Source organism: Ambystoma mexicanum, chromosome 3p, assembly GCF_040938575.1.
Source record: "Ambystoma mexicanum isolate Mex_15411 chromosome 3p, UKY_AmexF1_1, whole genome shotgun sequence".
Lineage (NCBI taxonomy): Eukaryota > Metazoa > Chordata > Amphibia > Caudata > Ambystomatidae > Ambystoma > Ambystoma mexicanum.
The window spans coordinates 453,885,096-453,908,360 of NC_090925.1; positions in this window are offsets into that span (position 1 = coordinate 453,885,096).

Below are 23,265 nucleotides of genomic sequence, written 5' to 3' on the forward strand. Positions count from 1 at the left end.
CTGGCAGGTGCCTGGCAATGATGGGTGGATGGGGGTGCTGGGGGACATGAGTCGGGGCCTGACCCTCAATGCTGGGTGGGTGGGGTGCTGGGGGACATGAGTCGGGGCCTGCTGACAGGTGCCCGTCAATGCTGGGTGGGTGGGGTTGCTGGGGGACATGAGTCAGGGCCTGCTGGCAGGTGCCCGTCAATGCTGGGTGGGTGGGGGTGCTGGGGGACATGAGTCGGGGCCTGCTGGCAGGTGCCCGGCAATTGTGGGTGGATGGGGATGCTGGGGGACATGAGTCGGGGCCTGACCCTCAATGCTGGGTGGGTGGGGGTGCTGGGGGACATGAGTCGGGGCCTGACCCTCAATGCTGGGTGGGTGGGGGTGCTGGGGGACATGTGTCAGTGCTCACTTGTGCGTGGTGACATGTAGGCTGGCTGGGGGGCTTCAACAGGGTGGATGGGCTGCCCATGGGGCATGGCCAGGGGTGCAGTGTGTTCCCCTGTGTTGTGGTCTGCCTGCAGGCCCTGGGGAGGGGGGAGAGAGCACACCTGGAAGGACACACACTGCAATTCGTTGGGCACCCCCAAAATACACGTATCCCGCTTGCACAAGGCCAATTGCGTGTGAAACTTCCCGCGCACCCCCGAAATAACCGTACCCCGCTCGCACAAGGCCAATCGCGTGTAAAACTTCCAGCGCACCCCGATATACACGTACCCCGCTCGCACAAGACCAATCGCGTGTGAAACTTCCCGCGCAACCCCGAAATACCTGTACCCCGCTCCCACAAGGCCAATTGTGTGTGAAACTTCCCGCGCACCCCCGAAATACACGTACCCCGCTCGTACAAGGCCAATTGCGTGTGAAACTTCCTGCGCAACCCCGAAATACCAATACCCCGCACGTACAAGGCCAATCGTGTGTAAAACTTCCAGCGCACCACCAAAATACACGTACCCTGCTCACACAAGGCCAATCGCGTGTGGAACTTCCCGCTCACCCCCAATATACACATATCCCGCTCGCACAAGTCCAATAGCGTGTAGAACTTCCCGCGCACCCCCGTAATACATGTACCCCACTCGCACAAGGCCAATCGCGTGTAGAACTTCCCGCGTACCCCCGGAATACACGTACCCCGCTCGCACAAGCCCTATTGCGTGTGATTCTCCGTGCGCACCCCCGTAATACACGTACCCCGCTTGCACAAGGCCAATCGCTTGTATAACTTCCCGCGTGTTAGGTGGAAACCTGTGCAGTTCCCTCTGGGACCACTGCAAAAGATTTAGGACTACAGGTGTTTGGCAGTAAACCCACTTGGTAGCAGTCTGCACCACACAGATTCACTGTTGGTAGCTGTCGCTGAGCAGTCAGACTTCTCTCAGGAAGAGTTAAGCAGTATGTGGAGTATACAAGATAGGGCAATTCTTCACAGTAAGACAAGCAAACACGCAAAGGGGCTCAGTGTAAAGATATTAAGGTATTTATTTATAACGAAACATCTATCAAAAACACGATGGCACTATCACGGCAAACAAATCAAACACAATTACTCTACAAAGAAGAAACGATCAATCCCCCTAGCAATATTTCGACAAGTCTAGGTTTTACCGGCACCACTTATTTATAGACAGAGGTGTATGCCTCAACCTAGATGGCACTCTAATATTAGTTAGGACGGGAGAGAAAAATAGGCAGGTTATGAAATCAACACAGTTCAATACTTCACGGGTAAAATGCAAGGCAAGAAGGCAAGAATCACAATAGATCATAAAGTTCAGAGGCCAGGCCCACTCGGAGAGAGGCAAGGCGATATGTCCCAAAGTCTCTAGTGGAAATGCGTTCGAGTCTTTGTGGCAAATTGTTATCGGCAGATTGAACCAGTTCAGAACAATACGGGAGAAAGCTTGGAGGCGACCCAACGGAAAGGAGAGGATTAAGACACCTCACTCGAACCGATCGAAAGGGAAGCCAGGCGGACACGGTACCTTGTTGTGGAGGGCAGCTCCGGCGGGGGCAGTTGTTCCTGGTGGTGGATGCACGTCGGGTCTTTGCCAAGAGTAGAGATGTTCTCGTCGTCGAAGAAAAGTGAAGTCTGGTGCACCACCAGGGAAGAGACCAGCCGCGGAGTGCTCCGTCACAAGGCACCACCTTTTGGTCGCGGTACAGGGGTAGTGGCTATCCGGTTGCCGAGGTGCTCTGCACGGGCAATTCGACCACTGCGTCCTGAGGCGAATAAAAAGCAAAGGGGACTGGTTGTTCCCACCAGTCAGGGGAAGAGACTCTCCGGCAGGGAGATCTCCTCTGTCGTCGGGAAGTGGTGAGTCGGTTCCGCAGGGCTCCACCGGAGGTGTCGTCGTGCAGGTCGGCTCAGCGTTACCCTCGTCGGATTCTTAGGTCCTGTGGCGACTTCTGAAGATCCAGTCCCAAAAGCCCTGCTTTTATGCAGAAAACCCCTATTCATTCAGCCTAGCTGTCAATCAACACATGCTAAGTGGTGAGCGGGGAGGCTCACCCCTTGGGCCAATCACACCAGAGTGCGACCGGAGTTGGCAAAGCAACTCGGTCCAGGGTGCCTAAACCCCCTCCCACACCCCTGTGGTAACCCAGACAGAATGGCACCACTTTGGAGGGTCTCTGTACAGAGCCCGCCAAAAGTGGAACAAAGGGCTCAACCTTTGGTTTAGGAGTCACAGAGACGAACACAGATGCCATTTTAAAAACCGAGTTCTGGCAGAAAATACCATCCGATAAACTTATTTACGATAAGTAGACCGGTGGTACGTTAGAGATTAACGAGGAAAAGTATCAATCTCCAACAATAGGACGAATCCCATAGGGTTATGTTTGGGGTCGAACATAACAAGTAGTTTCCACTGCCACCAGCCAAAACTCGACGAGGGGGGATGGGACAGTGCCCCCTCGAGTAACAGATCCAAGAGTAATCGAATTACCCATACTAGTACGTCCGCAATAAGATGGTTTGTACTAGTTCTGTTAGTAAATTTAGGTCTAGTAAAGCCAATGGTGACTTTACATGCCCGGGGAGACAGTAGTCAGTCCCTGGGTATGGAGTCTATGGTGGGTGTCCACTAGGACGCCCCGGTGCTACGACACACAGGGTGCGGTGTAACACACATAGAAAAACATATGAGACCCTATGGAGTAAAAGACCCCATAGCCCATAGAACACATTGACATTCAAAGGAATTACACACATACATGTCCAAGAGCAGAAGAAAAGAGTCCCACTCTTGGCAGGATGGAAAAAACAAACTCCAGAAATCCAGCAAAGCTGCTGGGGGACTCACTAGGTTAGGAAATTCATCCTAAACAGAGAATTCTCCCTGACACCGCGCACCCCCTAAATACACGTACCCCGCTCGCACAAGCCCTATTGCGCGTGATTCTCCCTGCGCACCCCCGAAATACATGTACCGCGCTTGCACAAGGCCAATCGCGTGTATAACTTCCCGCGCACCCCCAAAATACACGTACCCCGCTCGTACAAGCCCTATCGCGTGTGATTCTCCCTGCACACCCCCGAAATACACGTATCCCACTCGCACAAGCCCTATCGCGTGTGATTCTCCCTGCGCACCCCCGTAATACACGTACCCTGCTCACACAGGGCCTATCGCATGTGATTCTCCTAGCGCACCCCCGAAATACATGTAGCCCGTTCGCACAGGGCCAATCACGTGTGATTCTCCCCACGCACCCCCGTAATACCCTTACCCTGCACGCATTCGTGGTTGGGGGGCTGTATGCTGGTCCACTGGCCTGTGCGCCATGTATGGGATTTGTGCGCTGTTCATGGTGCACGGGGAGGGGTTGGGGGCTTAACTGGCGCTGCTGCAGGGTCACTGCGCCACTCTGCACCACGGCTGGTTATGGAAGTTAAAATCCATGAATACGCTGTGCGCGGAAATGGATTTTGGCACACGCGGCTGGCGCAGACTGCCGCACGCGCACACTGCGCCAGCCGCGTGTGCCACTTGTGCGTTGAATTCTATGAATTACCCCCATAATATAATTCCCGGGTGACCTTCACTGAGACAACCAGTCTTGTTTTGCAGCATTGGGTGCTTCTTGTGTGGGTAATGTTAAATGGTGCGTATCAACTTTGTACATAAATCACAGTACAGTCCAAAAAAAAAAAAAAAAAGTAAACCATATAATCCTAAAAGGATTGCTGTTAATCATTGTTCAAAAGTCATGCTGCCAGAAGGTGTTACAGAACAGTTAAGGTTAACAGGGCTAGGAGGTGCAGAACAGTAACGTTTCAGGAGGTTGGATCATGTGTCTTGGAGCAATTTTGCAGTACTGATTCTTACCAATTTTTTTTGTTTTTCACACTAAAGATCATAGACTGTTTTTCCCAGCATGCGGGGGGTTCTTTGGCATCTACAACAAACAACTCAAACCTACTGAGATTGTGAAGGCGGTTGGAAAGAAGGCATTTCTCACTGTACTCAGAAACATTCAATGAACCCCACTACATCACCAGCTTCTTGAAAAATGTTTCTGAGCTGAAGCTGCCCTTATTTCCCTGTCCTCCTAGCCTTCTCATGGCCAGTCAAACCTGAGTTCAAGCTGACAGTTTGTTTGCCCACGATGGCCATTGGGCGCTGTGGCACTGTCATGCTTTGTTTTTGGAATGTGAACCTTCACCCTGAAGGTGAACCACCACCATAGCATGGACACACTTCAATCATAAAATATAACTAACTCTCTTTAACCTATGAGAAAACCAAGTCTCCTAGTGAGTATATAGGTCAATCAATTAGAATACTAGTGTTTACTGAAAAATGCAATTTATTCTTAATCTCAATAGCTAATATATTTTAAAATCAAGTTCATTATTCAACAGTCCGATATCGTACAAATATATGTTTTCACTTGAACAAACTGAAGCAACATTTATATATACATATACTATACATACACTAGAAAAGGTCTTGATACTTTGTCATTATTTACATTATATGCAAGCATTCCATTAATTCTGACTTTCATTATTTCAGATTTCTTTTTTAAGCTAACTACTATATTGGTCTGTCCTATTTTTACTGGAAGTGCTGCATGGTGGTTTTACCCTTATTCTAGTCACATTATCCCAGTTTGCTTGTGTTGTTCCAATATCTTTGGTTAAACTCAAGATTTTGTAATTTCAAATTCGACCAAACATGCATAAGGGCATGTGTCAGCTACAAATTAGCCTCCTCCTTTGGAGGAAAATCAATATTAAACTGAAATATTGATGTTTTGAATTATTGTCTAATAGAGTCAATAAAAGATCAAATGACTCTCACTGCACTAATACACTCAAAACAAAGTTATCTTGAACTATGTATGAACAAAATACTAGAAAGGCTTGAAATGGAAGCACAAAATAGCCACTTGTGGCAAACAAGACTATTTGACATCGCACGTAGGTATAGAGCCAAAAAAACAGACTTGACACACGCCTTAATCACAATGATGACAACAACTAATAAAGAAAAATCAATACAGATTCCTCTAACAAATCACAACAGACCGACTAAAGCAGTACAGCAGCAGGAAAAGGCAGAGAAAAATGAACTTGCTAAGACAGCCGAAAGGCACAATGGAAAAAACAAGACCATTACCGATGAAGCAAACCTGATTGACCTAAGTGAAGAGCCTATCGTGTCAACAAAGACTGACAATCCAATAGCGAGAGAGAAAGAAAATGATACCAGGCCCATAGGCGAAAGTAGAACCAAACCTAAACCGAAAGGCCCAGAAATTTATGAGATCTTCTCTAAGGGAAATAAGATACCAGCAAATAAAGAACCTCCCAAAAAAGGAATATTCCCCAAAAAACAAAAAACAAAGAGGCTCTCGCGCCTTTCTAAGGAACTTGACAAATCCTGCAAAGGAGCTCCAGACAAATGAGATGAGTAAAAAATAGATCAATGAAAAATCACAGAAGCATAATAAACTGGAAGATATTAAACACAAAGAAAGGACACAAACACCAGACTACAATAGCAGAGATGCAGAAATAGAAGAACTAATTAACCTATCAACATACATGGAAGACGTGATAGATCAATCAGAAGAAGCACACATCGAAATCACAGAGGCCTCCATGATTATAGTGGACCAATATGAAGAAGAGCTACCAGAAAAAGAAAAAAAACAAGAAAACTCCAGATATGAAATGACCCTTGACAAGATATCTAAGGTAGACTGGGAAGACGATGAAGAGCTAATATTAGACATTAAAAACAAATCACCAACAACAGGGAGGCACAGAAGCAACAATGACAACAATGAAACAATCCATGGGCAAATGGAAAATGCAATAAAATTGCCAACCTTCGTCCACCCACAAAATAAACAAATAAAAAAAGACAAGAAAATAAAACTAAAAAGAACAGCAACAAAAAGCGACAATCTGGTAATGAACCGCACTGACGTTTTAAGATTGATACAAGCAATTCCAAATATGAAGGATATCACAAGGAAAGACATATACACTGTAGAATGACGAGACAACAACGGATCAAGTGAAGATCAACTTTAGCACAGAAAAAGTAGCGAACAGAATGATAGATAACAAATTAATATTTAAGGAGTTAGGCTTTGAGCTAACTCTGGTTGAAGAAATGGCAAACACAGAAAAGAAAAAACAACTGGCGAGTTCAAGCTGGATATAGTCGGATCGCAATGAAAGCACACATGCAGAGGCTGGTGATTACCAGAGTAAATCGCCTGACTATCCGAACGCAAAGTGCCTGAACAAATTAAAAGAAAATGATGAGAAAGAACATCAAAACCGGCATGAGCTGTATCGAAAATACGTAATATGGAGACAACAGGATGATCCAATCACGGAAAATGAAGAATCTTATAACCGAAGAAGATAGGAATCAAAAGAAGGGAATACGACTAACACCATGCTTTGCTCATGTAACACACAGGGTCACAGTTATATATTCAACACAACCAACCCAACACTGATAACGGCCGTTTTAAACTGTTTTCAGGAATCTCGGATAACAGAACAACCCATATGTGACGGCTATACAGTAATAATGAACCCAGCAATCCAGAAGACAAAGGGCCGCCCGTCATCTGGCCTCTTAACGATAATCAAAAATGGGCGAAAGATCGACATAATAGAATTTGAAAATCTAAACCCGTGGATACAAATAATAATACTCAAATGCAAAATGAAAAAACAAGAGAAAGAATCAACAAGCATGAACTGCAGAAAGGACCAAATATGGGCATTAATGAACCTATATTGGAACCCAGTAAGCATAACGGATGAGAAATTCATAGGCATGGTTCTATCAGCAATAGAAAAATACAAAGCGATAGAATTCCTTATATGCAGCGATCTAAACATCCACATATTTTACAAAAAACAAAAAGAACTGGACGAAAGCCATCTCACACCCAGAGCCAAAACCTGGACTAAAGAGCTAACATGCAGGAACCTGAGAAGATCGGATAGCCTCGACACAGCAACTGGAAGAACAATGGAAACCTGGACAAGAGGCAACTCTACACCCACAATCGACTATATTTATATGACTAAAGGTATTTACGATGAACTTAGCGATTCCCAAAATATCAAAACAGAAATGAGCAACCATTTCATAATGAAAAGATCATGAAACACTGAGAAACTAGCTAATGAAAAAAAGGAACTAACAGAAATGGAGATAAACAACAGTAAAAATAGACTAAGAATCAGCCACAAAATGATGGAAGAACTGCCAAATAGAATGAATAACTCAACATTAGATGATACCAAAAAAATCAACTATGGATGGTTACTTCTACCATATAAGTACCAAAATAGAACAAACGAAGAGCAAGTGGCAAAAAAACACAACCACGCCTACAATGAAAAAATAATAGCAAAAAAAAAAGGAACTGAGATCAAAAATAAAATTGATAACGAAAGAAAACCCAGGCGAGAAAATCAAGCAAATCAAAGCGGCGAAACAACAATACAGAAATTGGATGAAGAATAACCTAGCCTTAATAATGCAAGATGACGCAGAGAAGATGCTGCAGACCTTAAGAAACAGAAATACGAGACAACTATGGGCGTTATTACATGATCAAACCCAAATATAAAACACAATGAAGACGGATGTACCCGAGACAAGCATATTTCACAGAGTTATATGGAAACAGCAAGTCTTTGAAAGGAAAAATCCATATAATATGAAATACAACATGACAATGGGAATGGGATCCTGAAGACATACAAAAAGCAATAAGCACGCTAAATGTCTCCAGAGCACAATGCCGGATGGCCTATCAAATATGGCAATCAAACAAGTTTGGGGATCAATATGTGAGAGCATATTTAAGATGATCCAGAGTACAAAATCGATCCCAAACACATGGAGACAAGCAATAATAATACCCATATTCAAGCATGGATCCACAAAGGAACCACAAAACTACCGATCTTTAGCTTTAGTTCACCCTATGGGAAATTGGACAGGTGGGCAACAAAAGAAAAGAAATACGCAACTATACAAACAGGGTTCGTGAAAACGATAGGCACCAATATCAATCTGTTCCTACTTAATCTACTGAAACATGAAGCCATAAGAACAAAAACACAGACTTATGCTGCTTTTGTAGATTTACGATTGGCCTTCGATTCTGTGAGCAGAGACGCCTTATGGGAGAAGCTGAATGCATGGATGTGCCCAACTGACATCATCGAACCCATCTAACTTCTGTACGAAAACACCAGTATAAGAGTTAGACTATAGAGAGACGGCACACTCACGGAACAAATTAGAACATGGAACGGTCTGAAACAAGGATGCCCACTGGCTGCTACTCTGTTCCACCTTTATATGGCAGACCTTGAAACAAACATATACACACCACAAATAAACCCGTCAAAAATAAACAACACAGCGATACCGTGTATCTTGTATGCTGACGACCTAGTGCTACTGGCAGAAAACACCCAGAGGATTGCAGATTGCGCTACAAGAATTACAAGAATACATGAAAACGAACCAGCTGGAAATAAACACACAGAAAACCAAAATCATGTCATTAAAGAAAGAAACTAGGAAAAACGGACAGCTGCCTTCTTTTCGCATAGGAAAGTATAGAACAGAACAAGTGAAGAATATAAAATATCTGGGAGTATGGATATCTCACTCGACAACTGAGGAAGAATGGGCACAACAACTCAAAGAAAAAAACACTGTCCCTAGCACGTCAGGCCAAAACAATACACTGAAAGTATGGAAAATTCTGCCTGACTCCAGTCGTGACATTTTACAAACAAAAAGTAACGGCTGTTATAACATACGGAGCAGAGTCTATGATAAACATCAGCAAATCCATCTGGGACCAATTGGAGGGGAGTTTCTGGAAGAAAGTGTTAAACCTGCCTATGTCGCTCCCTACACCACGTATCCAAGCAGAACTTGCCCTCCAATCACTTGAATCTATTGTACTGCGGAAACAACTCGACTTATATCGGAAAATTATGAGTAAATCTTATGCTCCACTGCTTGAAATACTCAGAACCGATAAAACTGATAACACAGAACATGCTTTAGAAATCTGGAAAAGATCGATTGAAGCCAAAAGAGAAGACCAAAAACCAAGCATTATGTGAGAAGATATACTTTATGATCTTATCTTTTCTTTTATAATAAAAAGATTGGTTCTAACACTGCACAATTTCATTTGTTTGTACTTTATGATAGATGTTTATTTCCTTCATATTCTTCGCATTTCAACCGTTTTAACAATGATCGCACAAGGTTGAGTACTTAAAGGCACGAACATGTACTATCTACAAAATATGGTTTGTCATGTGTCATGTGCGATGTAGACACTTTAAATATAGACATATTTACTATTCTGTCAAATAAAGGTCTCTCATATCAAGTTTGGAAGTCATCCAAGTGTTGACATTTGAGTATTTCCCTTTTCCTTTCCAGAGGACGCAACCGTTTTTTGAAGCTCCATACATTCACAACCGTTTATGGTCCCGAAAGTGCGCTTTAAGACACATCTGTGAGAACCAACCACTAGCCGAGTCACAAATGTGATAATTTATTAAAATCTTTCAAAGACTATAAACGATTGATAGGATCATTGTCCTTCCATATGAAGAGGATATAAAAACAAACCCTTTCCATCAATTGAATTGATGGACCTTAAATTGCAGAAGTGATTTTACCGCGGATGTGATGTAGCACATCAAGCATCTTCGAATGTGTCCCACGTGACGATCAGGTAAAGCTTACTGTAAAATTGACTGATTGCAAAATAAGTATATATTTAATTAAACAAAGGTGCATGCATGTGTTTAATAGTAATGATATGGGTTAATGCTGGCTCTTGAGACACATTGACTGTGCTTTATGGTCTCACATTTGTTAAATGTCACCGCGGAAAGTTGGATTTATTTGTACAGAGATGCTCCATTGTAAGAACAGAATAAAAAAGAATGAGCAAGGACAAAAGCTGAATTCGACCTACGAGAAAAAATTCTAAGAAAGAATACACATGTTAAAGGTTACAGGCCATAATTTAAATTATATTTAGTTACGAGTGCATCAAACTTAGTATGGATGTCCATTTTACAGTACCATAGTGCAGCAGGGCACAGAATGGGGGGAGGTAAGGTAGCAAAGGAAAGGAGGCCACACGGCAGAAATAAAAACTCCAAATTGTGTGGCAGCAGCCACTGCTTCAGATATAATCAAAAAAGCCAATATTTCAAAATGACCTGCAGACAATCTGATAGCTTTATTCATTTTGAAAAAGATTGTGTGCACCACAAAGATCCTTCAAATTGAGCAATGCCTTACTTGTTTTTATGTGAGGAGGTGATGGAAAAGACAGAATGCTCATGAAAAGGCTTTTGTAGCCATCCTGAATATGGAAAGCTTGCTGGAACAACTCAACACCCCAGACCGCTTCTCTTCATTACAACACTCAGGGCCTCATCACGAGTTGGCAGGTAATGCCAGCATTATTACCGCCGGTGCTATTAGCCCTACCGCCAAAGCCCCCGGCGCTATTAGCGCCGAATCGCATGTTTGGCGGAACGGTTAGTGCCCATTCCTCTTTGGGCCCATTCGGAAAATCCTAATTCTCATTGGTCCCAATAGGGAACATTTGTGCTATTGCCGCCGGCGGATTTCCCGCCGGCGGTATTAGCGCCAAAAATTGGCAAATTTGCTCCAGATTTCCCCCCAGCTCAGAGCTGGGGGGAAATCCGCCAAGGCTATGATCTGGCGTGTTAGGAAAGATTTCGTAATTGTAGGGAATTTTCCTTCCATGTGGCAACCCCTAAACTTTTTGCTATTGTTTTTAACCTTGTTCTTGACTTTGCCAGAGAAGTACAGCCTTCTGCCGCACTTCTCTGGGCTTTCGCTCCTTTCTTACGGGGAAACTGACATGCCCTTAAGACAGTCAGTACCGGGGAACGTGGTTTCCCGTAGTTTCTTTTATCGTGTCGCAGCTTTAGTGCAACACGACACAAGAGGGCACTGTAAGCTAAGTTACAGCTCTCTTGGGTCTCTAGCCTTCTACAGGCCCTAGATACTCTTTTAGGATGATATTTGATCGGTGCAAGTCATTCAGGGACTGGAATGGTGGCAGCGATCGTTTTGTTTATTTTGAGCTCCTTTTGGCGTTCTGAGCACGTTTTTGCGCTGAACCCAAAATGGTGGCCTGGCTCCCAAAATGGCCAGGCCGCGAGGCTCCTTTGTCCTGTCCACTGTCCGTCTTGCTCCCTTCACCCTACCCAGGTCCGGCGACCCGGGGCCTTCCTTATTTGGGCATGTACTTTCCCGCGAAACGTGGTTGCTTTCGCGGGCTTCTACATGTCGTTTGTGTGCCTCCAGGGTGTGGGCTGGGATGTCTGGTCCCAATACACATCCTGGGTGCCAGAGAGTCTAGGGTGGTGTGAATGCCTGGGACCACCGTGGTCCGTGATTGGTCCACGTATGGTATGTGTTTTGATGAGCGGATCTCCCATTGGCTCCCCTCCGTTTTGGCGCGAAGGGAACCGTGGATAAGAGGGGGCTGGAAACACCACTACCATGTCGATCTCCTGAGTTCTCACGAACGAAGGAATACAGGAGCCAAGTATCCTGCAACTACGAGGCTGGACCGAGGAATCGCTGGTGACCCGCTGAAGGAATCCTCCTTTGCACTGCTGTCGTCCGGAGAGCCCCTGTCCTCCTTTGATCGAACCAGAAGGCCTGTACTGGTGCTTCGACCTTTGGAATAGCAGGAACAGCTATTCCCGGCATCTTCAACCATCTCCTACCAAGTAAGCCTTCGGAAGCATCTCTGGGCCATCCAGTTGACTGACCAGCTTACGAAGGAGTTTGGCTCTGCAACCGCCGCCAGGTTGTGTTGTATTGCGAGTCCTTGTCCCTCTCCCACGCTTCGTACGCTTGGCGTCCCCAGGTCTGAAGGGAGGAGGGTTCATTTGGCTCGAATACACACGGCCGCTCCGTTGTCCTGTGCGGCAACAAAACTGTGCCGGTTTCGTCGATTGGGACGTCTTTTTGCTCTACACGACTACAAAGCGTTCCCTGCTCTTCTGAACCTGCCAGCTGCTGAAACTATCGTGGAGAAACCTGGGTCTGCTTGCTTCGGGGACCGGTGAGTAGTATATCTAGGATCTGGTCGCCCTCCTGCAGTATCCCATTGCTTTTCCCTGCTGTGTAAAAACAGCACCCTTTTGCCGCGCTCGCGCTCTGCTTCTGCCCGCTGTGGAGGCTGCGCTTGAGTTGCGGAACCTGTTCTTCTTCTGCTGTGCACTAACCCGAACTGCCTGACTTCCTCCGAAGAGCTTCCCCTTGTGCCCGTCGGCACCGGCGTGGCAGGTACTTTGAGCACAAGGCTCCACTCTTCGCAGGGCTCGGACTTCCATCTAGTTAGGTGCCTATGAAGGCGAACTGAGTCGAAAGCATTATCGCACTGCCTGTTTTCCTTCCCTGGCAGGTGGACTACATATTTCGTGCTTTAAACGCTTGCGACTGTGTATTTGTATATATATTGTGTTGATATGGTATGTGTTGGTTTAATATTGTGATATTGTGATTTTCTCGCTACGGTCATTATTTTAAAGGCCTTAAAATAAATGTGTATCTATTTTTGATATAACAACTGTTTGGAGTAGTTTGTTAGCGCTCTTGCTTTGTGTGCTCATTGCGGGCCTTCAGTCACCCTCACCCCTCTTGAGACCTAGTCTTGACCGCCGCGATCGCTACCTTGATTGGTCTGGCTTGTCCAGAGGTTACCCTGTTCCAAGTAATTAGGTTGGCCTTCTGAACTTCTGCGCCACCAGGACAGAGTTCAGAAATCCGTCTTAACATGGCGGACCCTTAAATGCGGTGGTAATAGCACTACCGCCACATTTAAGGGTTACCGCCAACCCGTGATGAGGCCCTCACTAGTTAACTGACAAATGAATTAGGTTAAGGCACACACAAACAACCAGAATCACTGTATTGGAGATAAAAGACGTACTGACAATTCCAATGGTGGTGGTAAAATTAAGAAGCATTCCCTCTCTCTCAGACACTCTTTCCAACTCACTGTGCTCTTTCTCTTCGTCTCTCTTTCTCTCTCTCACTCTATATTTCCCAATCTTACTCTATGGGACTGATTTACAGAAGAATTTTAAAATGGTGCAATCCAATTGGAAAATGCTTTGTAAATTATGCCCTATATCTCTGTCTCGTTCAATGGTGGTGAGAGTTGAATTGTCAGGTCATCATTTGCTAGAGCCAGCCCAGTCATTATGGACAGCTGTGCAACCAGAAGGGAGGAGATTTCTAGGGAACAGGGGAGTTCGGGAGTAGAGGGGAAAGCTGTGATTTCTGGAAAAGCAAATCATTAAAAAAACTGTATTTCTAAAGATCACAACCGGTACATATCTCAGTCATAATAAGAAAGTTACACATACTGTGAAACAGGCAATATTAAAACCTAGAATAACCATTTCAATTATATTCTGATTGACAGTTTAATATTCCGAGATGGACAGCCTCTACACTCCTATTGTACTCTTTCAAATACCCCTATAAGAAAGGGGAAGGGGACAAATAACACTATTTGGGGTCCCGGTGTGCTTGCATAAAATCATAGAGTATGTTGTGAATATTAGAATGTCCACATACCATTATATTTTGCCAACAACTCCGTGATGAAAGGATTGTATGCAGAATCACTAAATTGGTTATACACAGTGGGCTTTGTACTCATTTTGCTTTTCACAACACTCACCCCAACAATAAAGTCTGTGTAACATTGAGTCATAAGTACTGGGTTGAACAGCCTCAGGGTTTAGATAAAAGGATAGAGTGGTTGTGACATCAGTCACTCTATTGGGGTAAAGGGACATGGGGGGGGAATGTGTCATTTTTCCATGCAGCATGTTCGCCTGGTCTGAGGGTAAGGATGACTGTGAACATGCTCAGTTCTCAAACGCACAGACACTCCGAGGAAATTATACATTTAAATGTATATATATGTAGTGCAGCGGTAGCCAAAATATAGTTAAATTGAGTAGCGAGATACATAGGTAATCCGGAAAATGAATTGCTAATAACTTTTCACTTGCATGATAGATTTGGCTGAAATTTTTTCAAACAAAAGGTTTGTCACGAGCTACCCCAATTTTTGGGAAAAGCTCCGTCAAAAAATAAAAAGTTATTAAGAAAGTTTAAAAAAAAAACAATTTCGACCTAGTCCTCATTCATTTTCCTATAGAGAAAATGGCCACATTTTGTTCCATTGCACAACCAAAACCGCTGGACAAAATTGGACCAGATATAAAACAACTTTGGCATGAAGCATTGTCTTGATTTCCAGTAAGGGCCTAAGGTTATTCTGTCCAGTAGTTTTACAATAGTTGATGGAGAAGAGAAATTATAGCTATATCTGCCATGGTATTTGAAGGAGAGAAGCTTCTCAGAAATGAAAAGAATGCCATTGTTTTTTTTGTTCGATGCAACAGATGTTTGCAAACATTTTTTAAATATTGTTAAATTGGAGAGCTTGGGGGGCAGTTTAGGACCAAGTTTAGGACTTGAACGTTTTCGCATATTTGCCGTTATTATTCATATCGGCAGGGTTTTTTGTTGTATATTTAGGGTTATGAAATAAAACTGGATTGGGAAATAAAAGTGTGTCACTCTGAGATCTGCAGATATTCAGGGTTATTTTCAAAATTTCAGGGTTATTCGTAGCCCATTTCTAATATAAAAGTTGTTTTTAAAAAAAAGAGAGCCTTAAACAAATGAGATTAATACAATAAAAAGTGGAATTTTACAGCTACGAAGGCCGTGCTCAATGGTTAGATGGCCCAAAGAAACATATTGGGGAAACATGTATAGCGGACACAGCAAAAGCCTTGGCCACTGGCAAAGGCCATGGCTAGTGGTTTGGTAGTGGCCAGTGGGCCAGAAAGACATGCATAGTGGCCACATGTTCGGGAGCCATGTGCAGTGGACACGCCCGAACAACATGACTAGTGGCCTGTAAAAATGTTTTTTAAAAAAAATGAAATTCACTGAAGAAACCTTATTTAAAGTACAGTTAACTTGCACAGATGTAATGCTACAAAACTGTTGAAATTCCGTGGATGTGGGAAGTCATGACCAGCTTCACTTGACCCGTTCCTGTTGCAAAGCCCATGAGCACATGCATGTTGTAAGAGAAGAGATTCAAAATGACATGCACAAAGGCATTATTAGGGACATGGCACTACGGGGGACATCAACAGGAACACACTGAGTTAAGCTGGTCATGACTTCCCACATCTGCTGAATGTCAAGGGTTTTGTTGCGTTAAATCTGCACAAATTCACTGCACCCTAACTATATATATATTCATTGAAAAAACAGTAGCACATGAGTGTCACGTTTTTCTTATAAAGTATGACTTCTTCAAAATCTGGTGCCTTTGTTTTACGGAGCAGGGATAAACGCTCTGGTAAGCGAACACAGAGCCCTTATTCTCTGGACGCACCAGCAAGAAATGGTACACCATGCTCCAAAAAAGATAAAGCAGAAACAACTAATGAGGAACAGCCCAAGATCACAGGCTTTTTTCGGTAACAACAAAACCGGTACAGACTCTCGCAATCTTTACTGATGTGCTGGCACCAGAGTCCTCCTCGCTGATTGTGCATCCCACAAATACTACAACTATTGATAATAACAATTCTTTATCACCTTTGCATTAGCTTGAGAGAGTCATTAGGGTTGCCTGCTATGCCAGCGTGTCCTGTGTCATCTAGTACCTATGATAATATCATAGGCACTAATCTATTGGCATCACCGGATTTAGTACAAACTGCAGCTGAATTGGAAGAGGTGGCTGAATCTGACAGACGTGAATACGTCTGTTAGAACATGGACAATCTCCTCTACCATTTTTATTGCAGATTCAACCTCTAGCTTGAACGCAGTTGCAGCTACAGTTGATGCCATCTTTGGACAATGTTCTAATATGGCTAAAGAACAGTCAGAACTCAAAAGGATCTTGCTAGGATGGTGGATATCATATTAACCAACAGCAGTGACAAAGTAATACAAGATCTAAGTGCCATATTGTGGGGCAGTCTACTCCCTCCGCATCTCTGTGCCTTTCCAACCCTTCTGACGTAGAACAGGAACGGTCATGATCACAGTGACGAAAATACTCACACTACGAGCCATGCTTGTTTGTTCCCCTGTCATGGTAGTAGAAGAGGATGAATCTAATGGGGCTTCGATGAGATCTGTTCAGAAAAAGAGGCCCAGAAAGAGCAACAAGGCGCTGACATTGCAACATTCCAATAAGCAGCCAACGTAAACCGGCCTCTGTGGTAATAACTTCAAGAGCTGAAGACGAAGCTACACTTCATGTGACTAAAGATATTGTTATATGCCTTAACACTAGCAAAGGCTACTCACTTTTAGAAGAAGCACATGTTATCATAGATCTGTGTACCGCCTTTAATATTGTGTGACTTGTGGACCTATGGATACCTGGCTGCAGTAATCATTTGGTACAACAGGGTCTTCTGAACCATATACTGATCATGGCCTGCTAGTAAAGGTTCCCACTCAGCAACCTTTTACTTCCCAGTACGCCTTACCTGATCCACCAGCATTGACAGGCAAACCCTGGGCTGTGGCAACTTGTGATATAATAATCGATGAAAAGTACCATCCTAAACCCAATTTTCTGACATTCCTGCATCAAACCTGTTTAATCCATTGCAACAACCATTAACAACATTGGATCGTCCTTTGGGTAAATGGATACAATTAGTAGAGACTGTGCTCACGGCTGAAAGTCCATTTCTCAACCAGATTAACATTTTTAAGCTACTAATCCATGTTTGCTCTTTTAGATCTACCACCACGACAGATATAGCATATGTTGAACTACCTTATATTGACGTGTCTGCGGTAGACATACGTGTATCCAACGGGTCAAACCTAAAATGTTTTGTGATTGAGGGGTCTATGATATATGAGGGTAAGTACAAAGTTATATATATGAATCACAGACTACCTCCTTCTCCTGTATTTTACCATTTTTAGACCCATGTTGACACTCATATCAACGGGCATAGCCCACAGTTAAACCTTCATGTTATCACAAGGGAAACAATAATTTTATTAATTTCACAAAAGTTTGATTTGTTCAGAGTGTATCATTTAAAAAAACATTTAACACATCACGGTTATCATGATCACATTGACGTTTCTTCTCATTCTTCACGGTTAGTATACAAACAGTGGCATCTCTCTTATTCGATAGAATCATTAATTCTCAAAAAAGAACTAATATTTTAAAGGTTCACTTACAAGGGAAACAAGGGAAACATTTGTAGAATGAATAGAATTATTGTTTCCCTTGTGATAACATGAAGGTTTAAGACTGGTCTATGCCCATTGATATGAGTGTCAACAGTGTGCAGTTGATTTGGGTATACAAATTGTAAAATACAGGAGAAGGAGGTAGTCAGTGATTCCTATATATAACTTTGCAGTAAACATAATAATATAAAAAGGCCTGTAGAGATTATACAACATAGGTATACCTCCCCTGTGGATATTCACATGGAGGAAGGTCAAATGTCTGAAAGAGCAAGCTTATTACATACTGTGCCGAAAATCACAGCAACGAAAACTGTGTCTAGAAAGGAGTCCTGTTGAATCACTGAAATGTTGGGTCTGTGTTGACCAAGATGTAATACTGATTGATTTGTTATTTATTATGTGCCTATACACAAGTGTTTCAAGGTGCAACAAGGCAAGGGAGGGGGAACAGAGGGAGAACAGGACAATGATCTTACTAGTTCTTGTGTCATTGAGATCATGCAAGCGTGCAAACACGAAGTGCAGGGGACAGGGTACATGGAGAAGTGCAACCAGAGCAGCAGAGCCCTGAGTTAAGTGCTGGGAAGCTCGGACTACAAGGGTCAATCCCATTCCAATAGTGCAAGATTAGCAAGTGAAGTTTAGCAGGGTAAATGGACAGAGAAAGAAGAGGAGAAAAGGTACGTCTTGAGGAGTTGCCGGAACTTAAGGAGGTCCAGCTCAAGGGGAATAGAGGTAGGGAGGCCATTCCAGAGGGAGGCATCTGCAGAGCAGAGCGTTCTATCCCCAAATCTCTGCTTGGAGAACTAACTCACCCAGAGAGATTTTTTTGATTGATGGATTGATTGATATTTTATTTCTATCGCGCTCGTACACAGGTGTTTCAGAGCGCGACAAGGCAAGGGAGGGGAACAGGGGCGAACAAAACAGCAAACTTACTAGGCCCACTGACATTGAGAACACGCAAGTGCATGGGAGAGGGGGAGGGGAAAAGTGCATGGAAGCAGGGAGAAGTGGAAAGTGCGAAGCAGAGGAGAAACAGATAAATAACAATAAATAAATAATAAAGGCAACAAACAGTGGTAATCCAGCCAGCAATTTGCAAGTGCTAGGTTTAAGGCAGCAGACAGGGTAGGTCTGATAAGTGCAGGAAGAAAGAGGGGGGGCTGTATGGGTACATATACAGACCCCAGTGCAAGGGGTGGCCCGGAGGCAGTGCGGGAGGGTGGCAGGGTGAGCAGGTACCTAGGCCCGAAGGAGAGAGGGTGGCCAGTTGCACAGTGCCAAGAGATAAAAGATCAGCAGGGAAGAGGGGGAGCGAAGGCAGAAGAAAAGAGGAAGGTCTTCAGGTGCTTCCGGAACCGGAGATGGTTCTCCTCAAGTTTTAGAGTGGCAGGAAGGCTATTCCAGAGGGAGGCCCCAGCCGAAGACAGAGATCTACCCCCAGCACGTTTCTTTGAAAAACGACTGTCCCTGAGGGAGTTCGAGGTAGAGGAGCGAAGAGCTCGAGCGGGGAGGTATTTGCGGAGGCATAGCTGAAGGTATTTTGAACCCAGGCCACAGAAAGCCTTGTGGACAATGCAGAGGGTTTTGAATGTAATCCTTGCATCCACTGGGAGCCAGTGGAGAGATTTGAGAGCTGCATAGATACGATCCCAGGGCTTGAGGCCAAGGACAAGTCTCACATTCCTGTTCTGGATTAGTTGCAGAGGGCGGAGAGTAGAGGCAGGTAGATTTAGAAAGAGGCTGTTACAATAGCCCAAGCTAGAGAGAACCAGAGCTTGGGTACCATGAGCTTCTGGGGGAAGGACATTTAGGCAGGAAATTTAGAGGTAGATGAGTGAATGGCTCTAGGAGGAAGTAAGATAGAGTTGAATGTAGTAAGGGCCACTGCCCCAAAAAGCCTTGTGGACAATGCAAAGTGTCTCAAACTTGATCCTTGCAGACACCCAGAGCCAGTGGAGGGATTTCAGGGATAGAGAGATGAGGTCACTGGGTTCTGAGTCACTAAGGTCACTAAGTCTTGCGGTCCTGTTCTGGATGAGTTGAAGAGGGGGAAGGGTATACGTAGGAAGATTGAAAAAAGAGCCTGTTGCAGTAGTCCAGCCTATAGAGAAGCAGAGCTCTGAGACAGTGAGCTTCTGGGGGATGGTGAGAAAAGAGAGCAAACCTTTGAGAAGGTACAGCTGGAAGTGGCCCTTCTTGGCAAGGTCTGTGATGTGTGGAGAGAAGGAGAGAGTGGAGTCCAAGATCACTGCAAGTTTTTTTTTGCTTCAGCAGAGGGTGAGGGCCAAGGAGGGCATCCAGAATGAGAGAGGGAAAGTGGAGCAGTGGTCTCAATGAGAAGGATTTCAGTCTTGTTGGCATTGAGGCAGAGATCCTTAGAGGGACACCATGACTGAATAGCAGATAGACAGTAGGGGGATGAGTGAGGAGGAGGAGGAGGATGCAGAGGGTAGCCTGAAAGAGAGCTGTGTGTCATCCACATAACACTGAACGTTAGAGGTGAAGGTAAAGATTAGAATGACCAATGGGGCCAGATAGACGTTGAAGAGCAGGGGGGAGAGGATACAGCCCTGGGCAACACAAGATGTAGAGAGAGAAGTGGTGGAGATATAGGAACCAATCTGGACCTGGGAGGGTCAGTCCAAGAGGAAGGATGCCAGCCAAGCCAAAGCCTGATCCATGATTCTAACGGTCTTGCAGAGACAAGTAATGGTTACTGTGTCAAAATCAGAGGGAAGGTTGAGGAAAATGAGGACAGAGGGAGAGCCAGAATGGAGATTTGATGCAGATCTTCACGGATGCTCAGAAGAGCAGTGTCTCTGCCTCTGTCTGCTCTGAAGCCAGACTGATGGTCATGGAGACAACCAACAGATTCAGTGTGTAGTGTGAGCTGGGAGATAGCCAAATTTTCCAGGAGTTTGCCTGGAAAGGGGTGATAGATATAGGGCGATAGTTTGCCAGAAAGGAGCGGTCGGCAGGAGACTTTTTAGTATGGGGTGCACAAGGGAGTTCTTGAGAAGAGAGGTGAAAGTGTCAGTCACAAAGGCGTTATTACAAAATCATCCAAGGCTGGAGCAAGAGAACCCTTGTTGTCCTTGATGGTCCTGGAGGAGCAGGGGGCCACCTGTTTAGATGAGACTTTCATCGACCAGACTTGTCTGGAAACATCTTCAGGTGTCACAGGAGAGAAGGAAAGGGGTGGCCAAGGCAGGCCTGAGAGGGGTGGGGTTAGAAGGAGGAGAAGTGGTGGAGATTGCAGACAGAATGTCCTGGGTTTTAGTGGTGAAATGCGAAACCATTGGGCCTTGGTGGGTGTCGAGGAGGAGGATACTGCAGTAGGATTAGCCATCTCCTTGCAGATTTTGAAAAGTTAGGCCATGTTGTTAGAGGATGCACAGATGTGGGCTTGAATATGGACACTCTTTTTAGAGAAGTCTGTCTTGCCTTTGGAGCAGGTGACAGACCAGTTTGTCTGATGGTGCACCCAATACTCCCCACTTCCTGCACTTGTGTTTCAGAGCAGCCAAATCAGAGTCATGCCAAGAGTTGCACTTTGTGTCAAAACAGGGGCAAGGATATCCAGAGTGTTAGAGATGGAGAGGCAGAGGTTGGAAAGGGCAGTGTCAGGATGGGAGTCAGCCGCAGGAATAGGTGTAGGGCAGAAGGCCGTTGACATGCACTTCATAGCTCAAAGGACCATGAAGGAAGGTGGCAGTGCTGGGAGAGCCTTAGCCAAAGGGACAGGAAGTTTCAAGTGAGAACAGAGAAGAAAGCGGTCAGTCCAGGAGAGAGGAGGAGTGAGAGGATTCGAGAGGGGTATGCTTGAAGAGATGAGCACATCCAAGGTGTTGCTGGCAGAGTGCATCAGACCAGAGGGTAGAATGCAGGGGGAAAGAGAGTTGTATAGGGTGCAAAACAGCCCAGAGGAGTCTGGGGGTGTGCAGGTGGATGTTGAGATCAGTGGTCGAAGTGTACGAAAAGAAGTAGTGTAACTATGTTCCCTGCTGGCCTGCACCCACTCCTCACAAACCCCATCACCACGCCCCCTCCCACACATAATATAATCCCCCAAACACTTGCACCTGCTGTTTAAGGGAACGTTCAGTGTAGTGCACTGAAAGTGCAAGCTGCAACGCGTTCCTACACTTTTAATTTAAGACAAAACCATTCTGCAACAGTTTCTTTTTAAAATAAAAGTATAGGAGCTGTAAAATGTAATTTAAAAAAGAATAGGAGCACCGACAGCTCCCGCTCACTTCGACCACTGGTTGAGATCCCCAAGGAAAGAAGCTGAGAGAAGGAGGATAGGAGAGAGGAGGAGAGATCAGCCCATTCAGTGAGGAAGAGGGTGACCAGGCCCAGTGGCCTGTAGATGATGGCCAAGGTCAGAGAGAGGTCAGAATAGATAGAGAGCCTTCATACCACGAGGAGCAGGTCTGAGAGGGGTGATAAAAGCAAGGTCCACTCAGGAAAATATCAGGACTACTCCACCTCCAGGCATGGGCTCAGAGAGGATCTTGTAGCCCTCAAGAGGAGTGTGTCAAAACTCGTCACACAGCTGGCTCTGAACCGTGTCTCAGTAAGAGCGAGAACATCCAGGTCAAAAAGTTCAAGGAGGTGGCTGATGTCAGAGGAGTGTTTGATAGCAGAGCGAGAGTTGAGAGTAGCCAAATGGAGCAGGTTTCCACTTTTGAAAGATTTCCGGGGGTAGTGGGTACAGGGAGAGGAGTCCCCAATGGAAGTTGCAGAGAAGCAAAGAGAGGTTGAAGGAGGTGGTGGCAAAAGAGCCAGAGAGGTAGTGGGTGGCAAGGAAGCCTGAGTGGTGTTATGTTATCTTGAACAGCGCACGTTCACCCAAAGATATGTTGGTGCTAGAGAAGGAGAGTCGAGGATCATCAACCAAGAGCAGTAATAGGCTAAAACGAACATGTTTTGAGCACTTTCCTGAGTGACAGATGATTAGACAGGTTTTTTACTGCCAATGGTAAGTTATTCCACATTTGTGCCACGACAACTGAGAAAGCACGTCTTCTAATGCATGACCTACGAAAAGACAGAACCAGTAGCAGAGTGGCCGAAGCTGAGCACAGAGGTGCGGGTGGGAAGATACCAGGTAAATTTAACCTGAAGGTACTCTGCCCCCTGTCCATGCAGCGCCCGGTGAACAGTAAAGAGTGCCTTAAACCTGATCTGCTGCATGACCGGAAGCCAATGAAGAGTACACGACACCAGAGAGATGTGGGCCCATAGGGAGAACCTGTGGCCACTCGTGCAGGCAGATTCACAAGCCATTGGATCATGCCTTTAGGCTGTGCGAGATATAGGCAATTGCAATAATCCAGTCTACTCAGCACCAGGGCTGCCACCAGTGGGGGGCCATGAGAAACTG